Source organism: Dermacentor silvarum, chromosome 8, assembly GCF_013339745.2.
Source record: "Dermacentor silvarum isolate Dsil-2018 chromosome 8, BIME_Dsil_1.4, whole genome shotgun sequence".
NCBI lineage: Eukaryota > Metazoa > Arthropoda > Arachnida > Ixodida > Ixodidae > Dermacentor > Dermacentor silvarum.
Window position 1 is genome coordinate 155,683,507 of NC_051161.1, and position 17,126 is coordinate 155,700,632.

A 17,126-nucleotide genomic window follows, 5' to 3' on the forward strand; every position below is an offset into this window, starting at 1 on the left:
GTTTTTCTCGTCTCAAGACAAACAAGTGACGAACGTCCATAATCATCACAGTGACTAACTTTGCCACGGTAATTTAATAAAAAAAATCACGGTATTTTGCACGTTCTACACATCTAATGACCCAGAACATTTTTAGTTACATTTTACACTGCACTTAAACTGCAACATTTATTTATAACTACTTCCTTAACTTAATATTAAAGTTAGGCTAGTTAACTCTAGTCTTCGTGAACTCCTTACATTTAGTTTAGCAGTTAAGATGTCAAACAGTAGCATCCTACGAGAGTCGATGGTGATTTTGAAATTGCGCAATGATGTTGTTCTGCGCACTTTCTGCGTATCTAGAAGGTGCGATAACAGGAGATCAGAGAGGTGGGATGGGAAATGGTCCCCGTTAATACGCCAGTAATTATGAAATAAGATATGATATGGGAATGCGAACGCAACACATCCCCCCACACCATTTCCCAGTCAACCGCGGTGCCGTGGGAGGACCAGCTGACCAGCCCAAGCCCTCAGGGCCAGTCCCGATTGGTGGACAGGGCTACACTAGCGCCGAGGGACCATGGCATCCTGGACTGAGGAAGCCACCCACCTGAAGACAACCAAAACATTCGTCAGCTTATTTTCAATAAACTGTATTCCTCCACCTCCTCCTTCAGCGATTCCTTTGGCTGTTAACGCGGCAGCAGCATTCTCCTTGAAGACCACCATCTTAATATTGCTTGCCTGCTTTTTTCCTCAAATAATTACACTCACCCATTATCATGGGGGTCACAATATTTTGTACTTTGCGTTGCTCGAACTATTATTAATAAGAAAGAGCACTGGCAACAACGCCCTGAATAGATAAAAGGCCACAAATATGTGTTTGTTCTTGTTCGTCACTTTGCTGTTCAGCCATATCTGCAATAGCCATGACGAAGTCACGGGTATCACGTTCGGCGGTGTCGGGAGGGTTGACAGGGTAGCAGGATAAACAGTCAGCATCTTGGTGCATCCGGCCAGATTTGTAAAGCCCGTCAAAGGTGTACTCCTATAGTCGTAACGCCCAGCGGCCAAGCCTTCCTGTAGGATCTTTCAGCGACGAGAACCAACAGAGGACATGGTGGTCCGTGACAACGGAAAACGTTCGGCCGTACGAATAAGGGCGGAATTTTGCTACAGTCCAGACAAAAGCCAGGCATTCGCGCTCAGTTATCGAATAATTCCGCTCCGACGACGAGAGAAGGCGGCTGGCGTAGGCAATGACATGGTCCTGGTCGTTCTGGCGTTGGGCGACTACTGCACCTATGCCGTGGCCACAAGCGTCGATGCGAACTTCTGTAGGGGCCGACGGGTCATAATGCGCCAAAATGGGCGATGAAGTCAGTAAACTGACAAGGGTGGTGAATGCGGCAGCTTGTGCACGACCCCAGGAAAAAGAGATGTCCTTCTTGAGTAGGTCAGTAAGCGGCCGGGCAATGTCGGCAAAATTCCTGACAAAGCGGCGGAAGTAGGAACACAAGCCACATAGTACACAAGTACATAACTAACTGAGCGAGGAACAGGAAAGTCTCGAACGGCACGCACCTTGTCGGGGTCAGGTTGGACACCGCTAGCACTAGCAAGGTGACCGAGAACGGTGATGTGACACCGCGCGAAACGACACTTGGAGGAGTTAAGTGTAGGCCAGCGCGGCGAAACACATCAAGAATGGCCGACAGGCGGCCTAGGTGGTCCTCAAAAGTAGGCGAAAAGACAATCACGTCGTCTAGATAACATGAACACGTAGACTACTTATAGCCCCGAAGGAGAGAATCCATCATTCGCTCGAAGGTCGCGGGGGCATTACACAATCCAAAAGGCATAACCTTGAATTGGTAAAGTCCATCTGGTGTGACTAACGCAGTCTTTTTCCGGTCCATGGCATCAACGGTAATCTGCCAGTATCCGGAGCGTAGGTCGATGGAGGAAAAGTACGTGGCACTGTGGAGGCAGTTCAAGGCGTCATCGATTCGGGGCAGGGGGTAGACGTCCTTGCGTGTGATGTTGCTCAAGTGTCGGTAGTCAACACAAAAGCGCCAGCTGCCGTCTTTATTTCTTACTAGCGCCACAGGGGACGCCCACGGACTGGAAGAAGGTTCGATAACGCCTTTTGTGAGCATCTTGTCAACTTCGCCTTGGATCACACGACGTTCGGCGAGGGAGACACGATAGGGACGGCGACGGATAGGGCTCGCGTTCCCCGTGTCGATGCGATGTTGGACAACAGACGTTTGGCTCAGAGAACGATCGTCGAAGTCGAAAATGTCATGGTAAAGCTCCAGGAGGTGACGAAGGTCAGTAGCTTGATCAGAAGCAAGGTCATCAGGGATCATTCCGACAAAGACATCGCGCGGCGAACTGCTTGTGCTGCAAAGCAAGGACGAACTGGACTAACTGGTCGGATCCAACGCACAAATCTCGCAGTCTTCGGCAGCATTGATGGCGGCGAGTGACATGCCTGCCGGAATCAGTTGAGGAGAGGCGCTGAAGTTTAAAATAGGAATGGCGATGCGGTTGCCGGTGACAGTCACGAGGTGTGTTAGGCACGGCGACGTTCTTGGCAAGCAGAACGTCCGTTACCGGGGATAGCACGTAATTGCCATCAGCGACAGGAGGGCTCGAGACCATGGCGATATACATGGTGGCTTGCGGGGGCATGCGCACATAGTCGAGAGAGCAGAGACGGGCCGAAGGCGTGGTTGGGGCATCGGCTAGGTGCAGGTAGTTCGAGCTGCAGGAGGCCAGCTGCACAGTCAGTTAGGGCAGAATGAGTTGCGAGAAAGTCCAGGACAAGAACGAAAGTCCAGGCCATTGTTCAAGAACGGCAAATAAAACAGTAGTTGGGTGACTGGCGATTGTGACGCGGGCGGTGCACATGCCAAGGATGGTGGGAGTTCCTCCATCGGCCACTCTTACAACGTGGGAAACAGCAGGTGGGACCACCGTCCTTAGGCGACAGCGAAGACCAGAACTCATGACAGAAATATAAGCCCTGGTGTCGACAAGTGCAGAAATCGTCACGCCATCAATGTCAACGTCCAACACACAGCGTCGAGTCGGCAGAGTAACTAGAGGGTTTTGGGGCAGAGTCGTAGATGCAGCGTTACCACCGGGCGCTGCATCGTTTAGTTTTCTGGAGTGAAGGAGCCACGATTGCTCGGCGACGGGGCGCGGCGAGGTGGCGAAGAGCGGGAGGACGGACGGCGGCACGGTTGCGAACGCGACTGGTGACCTCTAGGTGACGGCGAGCGGCTGGACCATGTCGTGGCAGCGTCAGGATTGTAGGGGTGTGCCGCAGATAGTGGCTCAAAATGGCTGCGATCAAGGCGGCAAGCATGGCCAAAGGATGGAGTACGTGGCGGGAACGACCAGTGGTTGTGACAGTAGCGAGCAACGTGCCCGACGCGGCGGCAGTGAAAGCAGATAGGCCGATCGTCTTCAGTTCGCCAATCAGCAGGGTTTCGCGATCGTGGAGCGAACCGTGGATACCGAGGGAACGATGTCGGGGCCCCGGAAGCGGATGTAGTTCTGACAACGGCGCAAGCAGCGTGAACCCCGAGATTCGCGAGTTCGTTTCGCACGATGGCTTGGACGAGCGAAACCGCTGGTGTGCTCGAGTCGCCGGCGTAAGAGCTGGTAAAGAGGCTAGCGGGAGCCATTGCCTCGATTTCACGGCGGACAATCCTCGTCAATTGACCCTTTGCGCGGTGATTCCGTGGGCGCTGCCATGTTTGATCACGTGGTGACGCGTCCATTGCTTGCCTCAACTGCCTCCGTTGCCTCCTTGTTTACAATGGAAGTATATGACGCCGGCGCGGCTTAGAAAACCTCTGTTTTCGGATATATCGTAGACGGTGACTGGGTGGACGACACGAAACTTTGATCACAGCTTTATAGAACATGCAAAAGCGCTTTCGGAGCTGATTAAGCTATGTCCAAATGGCGTAAGCAGCGTATATGGCGCTTGTTCTAAAAGCGGGACTAAATATGTATTCCAAGCTATCCAAGCTTTCCGATTAGGAATTCAGTCAGGATTAGTGTGTTTTGCTCTTTGTTCTTTATTCGATAAATATTTTGAAGCAGTGGTTGTCAGCAGTGGCTTGTCAGCGCCAGCGCCAGTGAAGTTCCTCTGTGCGGCCATGATCTGATTTTCTGCCTAATCGCTCGCGGGTGTGCTCAGTTCCGATAGATTTGTTCTTGCTGTGCACAAGGCTTGCAACGTAGCTATTTTATACATTGTAATACCTTGTAGAAAAATATATATTGCAGCTAGTAAATCGCTCACTCTTGTGGACCGTCACGAAACATTCAGCTTCGACCATTCGTGCGCCATAGGTGTAGTCCGTCATTTATTGTGCGTATACAGTGCGCATATATTCAAGTGTGCACCCAGTCACTTATTCTTTATACGTCGGCGATAGAGTGGGCGTAAGTTTTCCTGCCATTTCGGACAGATTTGTATAGATAACGTGCGCGAAACTTATTATAACAGGAAGCGGCGCTACTCCCTTTGTCATTGTTTAATTAGTGGTACTCACTGTTGCCGCCGACGTTCTGGGGATGAAGCCCTTTCTTTGAAGGTTAGCGATACAAGGCTGGCGGATGAGCAAATTTCTGTATCCTCGAGAAAAGCCGTACATCACGAAGTGCCGGTAACACGTTCGGACAGTTGCAGCAGCTGTCCGCGAACTTGGCCACACAGATTCATTCTATTCCTTAACATTCAAGTCACTATTTTTGCAGCCAATTACAGCACACGTCTTCAATCTAGCATGACTGGAGCGCAGTGTGTTAGCGAAAACTCAGTGGCATATGGTTGCATTTCCGACAGCTGATCGCACAGAAGCAAGGTAAAAGCGGTAATGGTTTCGTATTCGTGCGCGGTCGCCGAGGAGAGGTATGGCGCGCCGCCGTGAGCGCCATCTCGTTTCTCTAGAACAAACTGCTCCGCGAAAAGGGTCAATTCGGCCGACGGCGGCGAAAGGTTAGATTGCGGCCGCTCTTCACACGAAGACGTTGCAGCGGTGTTGGGAAGCCGGGCGAATGGTCGTTCAATACGGCGGCTCTTAGCTTGCTCGAAGCACTGACACTCCTCGATCATGGCTTCGACGGTAGCACAAAGTTCTGCACATGAGCAAATTGAATGCTTCGTCCGCTATCCCTTTCAGGACGTGGCCAACCTTGTCAGACTCTGGCATGTTACTGTCAGCTTTACGGCACAGCGCCAGCACATCCTGTATGTAAGACAAATAGGATTCCGTGGACGTCTGGGCGCGAGTTGACAGCTGTTGCTTCGCAGCGATTTTTCGACTGCAGGCCTTACCGAACAGGTCACGAGCTTTTGTGTGAATGTATCCCAGCTCCCAAAGTCGGCCTCGTGATTGTCATACCATAACTTCGCCGTTCCACTGAGATAAAATTGGCCAGCATGACTATCACGTCCCAGTGGTTGGAGTCGCTCACCCGTTCGTATAGCGTGAGCCATTCCTCAACGTCGATACCATCGGTGCCGTTGAACGTTCCAGAGTCTCGGGGTTGGACTACTACAATCAGTGTCCGCGGCGCAGAAGTCGATTCCGGTTGGTGTGCCATGGTGGTCGCACCGCAGCGCCGACCGCTTCGGAGCTCCGTCGTCTGGCGAGAATACCCCGCACCTCCACCAATGTGGGACGGGGCGTCAAATAGACAAAAAAGGGACAGTATTTATGTGCAGGGATTGTTGGCAGAGATGGCCAAGACGGCTGAACACGCGCAGCGTTTCCCGGCGATCGTCGTCTTCTTCCTTAATGCAAGGAGGTGGCCCGTAACAATATATATATATATATATATATATATATATTGTAGCGCGGTTTAAGACTAAAGAGTCCGGCTGATATGCGCCAGTGGGTCGACCGTCATGGTGACGGAAAGTTTGTTGCCTTTGGTCTTCAGTCGTAAAAGCGCGGCTGACCTGGCGGCATTCCTCATCGTATCAAGTCAGTAAGGGAGACTCGTGTCGAGTGTACAGGAAGGTTCGCGGCCATATACGAGGAAGCATGGGGAAAAGACCGTCGTGCCTGTGAGGCAGTGTTGTAGGCGTAGGTCACTTATGGTCAAACGAGGTACCAGCTGGTGTGGTCGGACGCAATGTACGTGGATAGCATGTCACCGAAAGTGCGATTGAATCGCTGAGTCATGCCGTTGGTCTGCGGGTGATAGGCAGTAGTGGTGCGGTAGACAGTATACGGCACGCAGTAAGAAGCGCGTTAACAACCTCGGAAAGGAAGACAAGTCCTCTGTCACTCAGAAGTTACCAGGGTGCAACCTGGCGAAGTACGAAGTGTTGCAAGAGGACGGACGCAACGTCGCAGGCTGTGGCGGCTGGTAGGGCAGCTGTTTCTGCACAACTCGTCACGCGATCCACGGCAACAATCCAGCGATTCTCAGCAGGTGTGCAGGGTAGAGAGCCGTAGAGGTCGATGCCGACGCTGTCGAATGGTCGAGAGGGGCATGGAATTGGCTGCAAGGGTCCACAAGGATGGCGAGCAGGAGACTTAATTGAGGCGTTGGCATGCTGAACACGAGCGTATGTACACCTCGAGAAAAGTGTGCATCCACGCTAATAGAAGTGCAAGCGGAGCCTGGTGTAAGTTTCGTAGAGGCCAGCGTGGGCGTATTGTGGGTCTGCGTGGAAAGCGGAGCATACATCTGCGCGGAGGTGGCGAGGGACGATGAACAACCGCTTGCGACCGTTGGAAGCGTAGTTGCGTCGATAGAGCAGTCCGTCCCGCGCCGCAAAGTGAGAAGCTTGACGGCAGAGAGCACGGGGAGGGTGAGTCACCGGTGAGTCGGAAAGGCAGTCCAAAAGAGCCACAATCCACGGATCTTTGCGCTTCTCCGCAGCCATATAGACGAGCGCTGGTAACGGAAACACCAAGTTGATGATGGAAACGCAAGTCATGTAACTTGATGTGGGCGAGCGAGAGAGAGCGTCCGCGTCGTTGTGTTTACGGTAAGACCGATAGACAACGCGCATGTAGGATTCCTGTAACCGGTGCGCGTGACAACATAGGGCGTGACACTCGGTAACGACATCGAGGGGACGTCCGTACAGGTATATTCGACATGTTACAAAGACCGAAATGATAGCCAACCACTCTTTCACTGTGACGGAGTAATTAGATTTGGCCTTGGTTAGTGTCCGGCTCGCGTAGGTACTACGTATTCGCCGTATCCACTTTTTTTTGCTGAGAGAGCACAGCAGCAAGTCCTACCCCGCTGGCGTCCGTGTGTTTCTGTGGGAGCCATGAGGTCGAAATGGCGCAGTATGGGCGGCGATGTGAGCAGACGACGCAATGTTGCAAACGCGTCATCGGGAAGAAAGACCAGTGCCGCCTCGCAGGAGATGGGTCAACGGAGCAGTGATAGAAGCGAAATTCCTGAAAAAACTACGAAAACATTAGCAGAGTACGATGAAGCTTCGAAGTTCCTTCAGGGACGTGGGTTTCGGGACGCCGGTGACGGTGCAAAGTTTCTAAGCGTCGGGTAAAAAGCCGTCTTGGGAAGTCACGGACCCGAGTGTCGTTACGGTTGCTTGGCTCCAAGCGACATTTCTTGATATTCAGTTGGAGGCCTGCGTTACTTAGCACTGCAAGACCTGCTCGAGACGGCACAGATGAGCGGCGAAGTCCGGAGAAAAGACGACTACGTCATCAAGGTAGCATAAGCACGTCTTCCATTTTAGCCCACGGAGCCGATTGTTCATCCTCCTTTCAAAAGTAGCATGGGCATAGCATTACAAAACTCCAAGCGGCATAGCTTTAAATTCATACAGGCGGTCCGTTGTTACAGAAGCTGGTTTTGGGCGATCGGCCGGAGCCATCGGCACTTGCCAATAGCCTTGTAGTGGCCGCGAGAGGGCCACAACGTGCAGGCAAGGGCGAGCAGCGAGCGCAGCTCCGAAACCTTTCTAACCACCATACCGGCTGCACCCCGCGCCCCCGTGTCCTCCACTCTCCACCAATGGTGACGAGTGAAAAGGGCGAGCAGCCCCAAGGGCGGCTGAAGCAAAAGAAAAATAATAATCAGTTGACAGTTGGGATTCGCGTCGTCGAGACATCTCTCTCTCTCCTCCGCGCGTACTCGCGTTCCAACAGTGGTGACCCGGACGAGGCTTAACGACAACCACATATCGACGCCATCGAGACTACAGCCGACGCACCAGCCATCTCAGCCGTCGACGTTAAGCTACCGCCATTTTGGACAGCCGACCCAGAACTCTGGTTCCTGCAAGTGGAATCGCAATTAGCCGCCCGACGCATTACTGGCGACGAGACAAAGTACCACCACGTGGTCGGCAGCCTTCCACCTACAACAGCGAGCGAAGTACGAGATCTACTGGTCGCTCCACCTGCACTGAACGCGTACACAACGCTCAAGCAACTGCTCATCAGCCGCCTCACGCCATCAGAGCCTCAGCGACTGAAACAGCTGCTACACGGCGCTGAGCTCGGCGACCGGACCCCTAGCCAATTGTTGCGCCACATGCAACAGCTGCTCGGCATGACGACCACCGACGTGGACAGCAGGCTGCTTCGGGAGCTCTTCCTGCAACGGCTCCCCACAAACGTGCGGATGGTCCTCGCCTCGGCTGCCGACAAACAGCTTTCTCAGCTCGCCGAACTCGCCGACTTAGTAACGGCAGTGGCTTCGCCATCCATCGCGGCGGTGCAAACAGACATGGGAATCCGCACATCTACCAACGAGCTGCAGGACATATGGGAGCAGATCGCTCACTCGCCGACACCGTAGCAGCCATACGGGACGGCAGCGCGCGCGCGGAGCACCAGCGTGCCGCAGCGCAACCCCAGCAACTGCGACTGAGAATCTGTTGGTACCACAGGAAGCACGGCAACGCGGCCCGCAAATGTATTCCACCTTGCGATTACGCGGGCAACGACCGCAGCCGCCACTGAGGGCGACCAGTGTTCCGGATACGTCAGAGCGTCGTCCTTCAGTGTTCTTTCTCACCGACCGTGACAGTGGCCTGCGATTCCTCGTGGACACCGGGGCTGAGGTGAGCGTGGTGCCGGCTTTGTCAACAGAGCGCCGTGTCCCCAGTGCGTCTCCCCTTCAGGCGGTCAACAATACCACCATTGCCACTTACGGATATCGTTCGCTGCCACTGGATTTCGGTTTGAAGAAAACATTCCGATGGATTTTCATTGTGGCAGAGGTGAAATTCGCTATCCAGGGTGCAGACTTCCTTCGGCACTTTGGTCTTCTCGTCGATGTGCGCAATAGACGACTCCACGATCCCGTGTCGCAAGCCACTGTGCAGGGCAACCCCTCAAAACACCCTCCGTTGAGTCCTACGCTGCTCGGGCCGGCCGGCGCTGAACATTTTGCTCGCATCCTGCACGAATTTCCTGAACTGACGAGGCAGCCGCCAGCCGGCTCTGCGGCCAAGCACGCGGTATGCCACTACATCTCCACCAGCGGCCCCGCCCGTGCACGCGCGGCCTCGCCGTCTGTGCCCGGAGAAGTTGAAAGTCGCCCGGCAGGAATTCGACCACATGCTGGAACTGGGGATCATCAGGCCCTCGTCGAGCCCCTGGGCATCTCCACTTCACATGGTCCCTAAGTCGACGCCAGGAGACTGGCGCCCATGTGGAGACTACCGGGCGCTAAACCGAGTTACGACGCCCGGTACCGCATATCCATGACATCACGACGAGCTTGCACGGTGCTACCATCTTCTCAAAGATAGACCTAGTGCGTGCATGCCATCAAATTCCCGTTGCTCCGGAGGATGTCCCGAAGACAGCCATCGCGACGCCCTTCGGACTATTCGAGTTCCTTCGGATGCCGTTCGGCCTCCGAAACGCGGGTCAGACCTTCCAGAGATCCATGGACGGCGCCTTACGCCGCCTCGACTTCTGCCACGCTTACCTTGATGACCTGTTAGTTGCAAGTGGCACACCAGAAGAGCATATAAAGCACCGGCGCATCGTTTTCCAGCGCTTAGTCGAGCACGGTGTAGTCGTGAACATGGCCAAATGCGAGCTTGGTGTACCTGAGCTGTCTTTCCTAGGACACGTAATTTCTAGTTCAGGAGTGCGGCCTCATCCCAGCAAGGTTGAAGCGGTGCAAGGATTCCCGCAGCCAAATACCAAGCGCCAGCTGCGAGAATTTCTGGGTTTAGTGAATTTCTACCGCCGTTTCATCCCGCACTGCGCCCAAATCCTCCAACCTCTTCACAACCGGCTGGCCACTTCACGAAACTGCTCGGACACCCTTTCCTGGTGTGATGAGCCAAGCGAATCCTTCCGCAAGATCAAGGACGCCCTGACAAACGCCGCACTGCTTGCATACCCTAGGCCCGGAATTCCGCAGTGTGTGATGGTCGATACCTCCGACACAGCCGTCGGTGCTGTCTTACAGCAGCTCGTCGATGGAAGCTGGCGCCCGACATCGTTTTTCTCGAGGAAGCTAACCCCGCCTGAGCGCCGCTACAGTACTTTCGGGAGAGAACTGCTGGCCATGTATGCGGCCATCCGACATTTTCGCCACTTCCTGGAAGGCATAGTATTCTTCGTCCTTACCGACCACAAACCGCTTACCTACGCCCTGCGTTCGCTAAGCTCCGACGGTGGCGCGCACACAGCGCGGGAATTGCGCCACATGTCATATATATCTGAATTCACGACAGACATCCGCCACGTCAAGGGGGGCGACAACGAGGTGGCAGATGCCCTTTCCCGGAACCCTATAAATGCCATTGTATCCACACAGCAGGTTGATCTCTCCACTTTGGCAGCAGTTCAACGTGAAGACGACGAGCTAAAGAGCCTGTTGACCGCAACCACTGCCCTGAAGCTGCAGTGGCTGCCAATTCCCTGATACCAAGACAGAAGTTGCTGTGACATAAGTATCTGCAATGCTCGCCCGTTTGTGCCTTCCAACCTCCGTCGCCACGCGTTTCAATCGCTGCACAGACTCTCTCATCCAGGGATTAGAGCCACACAGAGACTGGTGACGGCAAAGTTTGTCTGGCCATGCATTAATCATGATGTCCGGCGCTGGGCACGTGAATGTGTAGCCTGACTGCGTTCCAAGATACAGCGACACACCTTGACAGCACTGGGAGCACTCCCAACCCCGGACTCCCGATTTGATCATGTCCACCTGGACATTGGTGGACCACTACCACCATAGATCGGCAGTGTGGGAGAATACTCACTCACACTCACTCACGTTCACACTCACCTCCACTCACACTCACAGCACTCACTCGCACTCGCACTCACTTACACTTACACTCATGACAGACACTCACTCGCACTCATCTCCACTCATCTCCACTCACACTCACAGGCACTCACTCGCACTCACCTGCACTCACACTTACTGGCACTCACTCGCACTCACCTGCACTCACACTCACTGGCACTCACTTGCACTCGCACTCACCTGCACTCACATTCAGTGGCACTCACTCGCACTCACCTGCACTCACACTCACGGGCACTCACCCGCACCACATGCACTCACTCACACTCACGCCTTTGAAATGAGTGCGAGTGAGTGAGCGCACGGGCGCGCACTTTTTCCACGTCGCAGATCGCTTTCGAGATACGACATCCACGCGGCCGCCGCCGGAGCAAGACGACCCTCTCCCCCTCCCCCCTCCCCGTGCCTGACGCGCGACAGAAGCAGCGCGCTTCCGCCCCGCCTTTTCCTTCGTGCGCGCGAGATTGAGCAGCAAGTGTCGGCTGACCCTCGCAAGCTTGCACTCGCACACGCAGCGTACCGCCGGCACGCGGCGACCATTTTACCGTGTTTGGACTTTATACGGAACCTCACAATGACGTCCATGACCACGGCAGAAGTTCGCTTCGAGTGTCCATATAATTGCTATTGCAATGTAATATATCCGCTCATTTCATTATACATTGTCTCACTCATGCCTGAACCTTCTATTATTACAACCTTAGTGAGTGGTTTCTATCTTTGCGTGCACAATCTACTAGCGCGATGAGTTATCACCGCGAGTGAGCTTGTACACGCAACGCGCCTCTATTTTTCCGCAAGTAAGGTGAACCGATATCACCTCTGCTTATCGTTCAAGCACTCACCACAATTTGCTATCGCAATCGAAGCTTCGCCTTTCGGGCGAAACTGCGACATTTTCTTTAATACACCAGGGAATATGTATGGGCTGGAGCGCTGATGGCAGACATATCCAAATCATGACCGGCAAATTTTGCCATGACTTCCACTGAGTGAAGACGTTTAATACCGTGTGATTTGCTACAGCTTCGCTGGTCATCCGCCTTCAGAGGGTGGAATGGCTCCTCATTTTCTTCCTGCTTCCCTCTTAAACGTACACGTACAGGCTCCTTATATAAACAGGCAGAGCGGAAGAGGGACTAGCCAAGTTAGCACAGAGTAACAGACACGCACGCTCGCATACATGGAGAAAAAGCGAAGATGCAATGATAGATACCGCTTTGTTCTCCTTTTTGTGTTTGTTTCGGCGTTAACTGGTTGACTAAATATACGGAGAGTCAATCTATTCCACTATTTCCCGCTCCCTTGGCTCAATCCGACCGAAGGGGAGCTTCAGCGAGCATGGGCGGCAAGCATGCACACGTCTAATGTCAATGACAGAGAGATGGACAGAGAGAGTTTGGGGCTGACGTCAATGTTTATGTCACCATGAATAAATTGAAACGAAAACTTTAGTCGTGCTAGTTTCGCTCTAGTTTGCAATGTTAATAAACCAGCTCTCTTTAATAATTTAGTCAATGAATCCGTTAATTTGTATTTATTAAAACATAACCTTATTGCCTTCCTCTGCGCCCATTCCATTCTTGCAATGAGTTATTTTATGCACGGAAGCCAAACAATATTGTCGCGCTCCAGCACTGTTCTAACAAGCATTTTGTAGGCCAGCAAATTTTATATGGGGGCGCAAGACGAAGGTGTCTTCTCAGAAAGAAGAGTCGGTTTAGTGCTCAGCATGTACATTGATTTCCACTTGAGGATATTTTGTTAACATGGCTTTCCCATCGGAGAGCGCATGTTAAAGTGACACCTAAATATTTACGCTGAAATGCACGAGTGAGAGGTGTGTCATTAATAATGTAAGTAAACTCAGACATCACATCTATAATGAAACCCATGAATTTTATACTGGACTATTTTTTTCTATTTTTCTGATTTATTTCGAAGAATGCTAATTATTCCAGACACATCAGTAACCCAACTTGTAACTAAACTTATGCTATGATATTGCATTGCTGGCCATCAGACAATTGGCTTGTTTGCAGTTATTGCGCAGTATCCCCACGACGTGATCCTCGGCCTAGACTTTCTCTCGACGCACTCAGCCCTTATCGACTGCTCCACAGGTGTCCTTCAACTGGAGCTCCCTTTTGACGCCCACGTACTATCGGACACTCCCAGCCGCTTATGTTCTGTCGAGTTCCTCCACCTGCCGCCGCAAGCCTCCACGTACGTCCCATTAAGTCCTTCTCCTCCTGTGTGCGATGGTGAATACGTTGTTTCCCCGATTCTCGACGTGGTCCTAATGCACTCTGTCGTCCTCCCGCACACTGCGGTTACCGTACGCGACAACAAAACCTGCCTGCCTCTTCTGAACTTTGGCCTTTCTACCCACGTGCTACCTGCCGGTATCGCGCTTGCCACCGTGTGGCCTTTCTAGGAATGCGCGATTTCTGTGTTAGCCGTCGACGGCCCTGGAACTGTTTCCGGCTCTCTCAGAACACCTCGTCGCTATGTGCCAATTTCGAAAAAATGATATCAGCCGACCTCTCGCATACGCAAGCAGAAGATCTTCGTCGGGACTTGCTGTCGTATTCCGATATCTTTGATCTCGAAAATCGCCCTTTAGGCCAGACAACAGTTGTTCAGTACTCCATCCACACCGGTGATGCTCAACCGGTTCACCGGCGCCCTTATCGCATTTCCGCTGCGGAACGCGCCTATAATCTAAAAGGAAGTCGATAAAATGCTCGCCAAGAACATCATCGAACCGTCCTCGAGTCCTTGGGCCGCTCCTGTTGTGCTGGTCAACAAAAGGACAACACCTGGCAATTTTGTGTTGATTATCGACACCTCAACAAGATCCCGAAAAAGGACGTTTATCCCTTGCCGCGTATCGACGAGGCACTCGACTGTCTTCACGGCGCCTAGTATTTCTCGTCTATTTACCTTCGCTCAGGTTATTGGCAGATTGCTGTTGACCCAATGGACCGCGAAAAAACCGCATTCGTAACTCCCGATGGCCTCTATCACTTTAAAGTGATGCCTTTCTGTCTTTGCAATGTGCCGACCACATTCGAGCGCATGATGGATTCGTGGCTTGAAATGGTCAACGTGCTAGTGCTACCTTGACGAAGTCATTGTTTTTTCGCCAACATTTGACAGCCATCTTCAGCGCCTCTCCGCCATTCTCGAGGTATTCCGCAACGCCGGTCTCCAACTCAACGCCTCAAAATGCCGTTTCGGACGCCGTGAAATAACCGTACTTGGCCATCTCGTCAACGCGGCAGGTGTCCTGCCCGATCCTGAAAAAGTTCGCGTCGTGAAGCATTTCCCTGTACCTTGTTCGGCTAAAGGCGTACGCAGTTTTATAGGATCGTGCTCCTATTTCCGCCGTTTTATTCGTAATTTCGCCGACATTGCGCGTCCCCTTACTGCGCTCCTCAAAAAAGACGTTGCTTTTACATGGGGCTCACCCCAAGCTGCTGCCTTTACGGCGCTTATCGATGCCCTCACGACTTCCCCTATTTTAGCGCATTTTGATCTGACTGCACCGACGGAACTTCACACAGATGCCAGCGGCCATGGAATCGGTGCCGTCCTCGCTCAGCGTCAGAGCGGCCACGACTGTATTATTGCGTACGCTAGCCGCCTCCTGTCCACACCGGAGAGGAATTGCTCCATCACGGAACGAGAGTGTCTTGCTCTTGTCTGGGCTGTCGCCAAATTTCATCCCTACCAGTTTGGCCGCACCTTTACCGTCGTAACAGACTATCATGTCCTCTGTTGGCTTTCTGCGCTCAAAGACCCTACAGGCCATTTTGGTCGTTGGGCTCTGCGCCTCCAAGAATACTCGTTTTCAGTGGTGCACAAGTCCGGTCAGCTTCATCAAGATGCCGACTGTCTATCACGGCATCCCGTGGATTCCCCTGACGTCACCGAGCAAGACACCAACGCCTGCGTCTTGTCTATCTCGGACCTCGTTAATATACGGGACGAACAACGCCGCGACTCGGCTTTACGGTCTATCATCGACCGTCTCAACTCCGCTGCACCCGACCCTTCACTCCACTTGTTCTTCCTTCAGGACGGCACCTTATACCGCTACAATATGCATCCTCAGGGCCCTGAAAGCCTCCCGTCATGCCTGCCCATCTGCAGTCTGCTGTCCTTCGCCAGCTTCACGATGAGCCCACTGCTGGTCACGGTGTCACCCGCACTTATGATCGCGTTAGGCGCCGTTTCTTCTGGCCTGGTCTCTATCGCTCCGTCCAACGATATGTCGCTAGCAGCGACAAATGTTAGCGCCGCAAGACGCCAGCTATGTTACCTGCCGGCCTGCTTCATCCTATAGAAATTCCCGCCGAACCGTTTTTTCGTGTTGGGCTCGACCTTCTTGGCCCCATTCCAACCTCGACATCAGTCAACAAGGGGGTCGCCATCGCGACCGACTACGTGACGCAAAACGCCATAACCCGTGCCCTCCCAACCAGCTGCGCTACGGATGTCGCCAACTTTCTCCTTCATGACATCATCTTGTATCATGGTGCTCCTCGACAGCTTCTCACCGACCAAGGCCGATACTTTTTGTATCGCGTCATCGAGGACATCCTTCGTTCCTGCTCTACCCGCCACAAGCTCACAACTGCTTGTCACCCGCAAACGAATGGACTCACAGCAGAGCGCCTGAATCGAACTCTGACCGACGTGCTTTCAATGTACGTCTCCGCCGATCAACGTGATTGGGACGCTACTTTGCCGTACGTTACTTTCGCCTACAACTCGTCTCGACATGACACCACTGCAGCTACTCCCCGTTTTATCTCCTGTATGGACGCGAACCTTCTCTGCCTCTCGATACTTTACTTCCTGTCAGCTCAACCATCCCGTACGTTCGCGACGTCATAGCGCGCGCCGACATAGCTCGCCAGATCGTTCGTGAACGGCTCACAGTGTCTCAGGCTTCCCAAAAAGCCCTGTATGATAGTCGCCACAGAGACGTTTCTTACTCCCCAGGCGCCCTCGTGCTGCTGTGGTCTCCGTCCCGCCGAATCAGTCTCTCCGAAAAGCTATTGTCCCGCTACGATGGTCCTTACAGGGTGCTACGTCAAGTCACCGACGTTACGTTTGAGATCGAGCCAGTCACCGCGCCATCGCCGTCTACGTCACCACCCTCTGCTATCGTGCACGTTGCGAGACTTAAGCCGTACGTAACTGAACCCTCTGGTCCGTCGTAGCAATCCCCGGGTCGGCGCTCCCGCCCGGGGGGGGGGGGGGGGGGGGGGAGGGGAGGGGGGGGGTCGAGACAGTGAAGGGGCTGCTACTGTCGGTCGGACGACGACGACGGCGACGAAGTAGCCAGAGGCGCGCGACTGCCTTGCATCCCTCGCCGCTGCTTGTCCAAACCTTGTATATAGCAATACTTCCTCCATTAACATTATCCCCGTAACAATCTCATATCATAATATTATTTCATTTGATATAACATTACTATAAAAGCAAGGAGCTTATCTGACAAAAAGTATAAAATAATTCGCGTTTACGGTCAGGCAGATGTAACATCGATAACAGCCGAAATTGCAACGGGTTGCCCCCCCCCCCCCCCTAAGACAAAATCCTGTCGTCGCCCATGGTGGTCCCTGTCCATTAGTCAGGTAATGTACATCTTCCCGATAATCACAGACAAGCCTTCCATGTACGCTTCTTGCGCACGTTATTTATTCTCATTAATTCGAATTTCTGCAAGACAAGTCTTTCTTCACTAACTGTCAGCATGGTTTCAGGAAAATGTTTTCCTGTGAAACGCAGCTATTATATTTTACTAATTATCT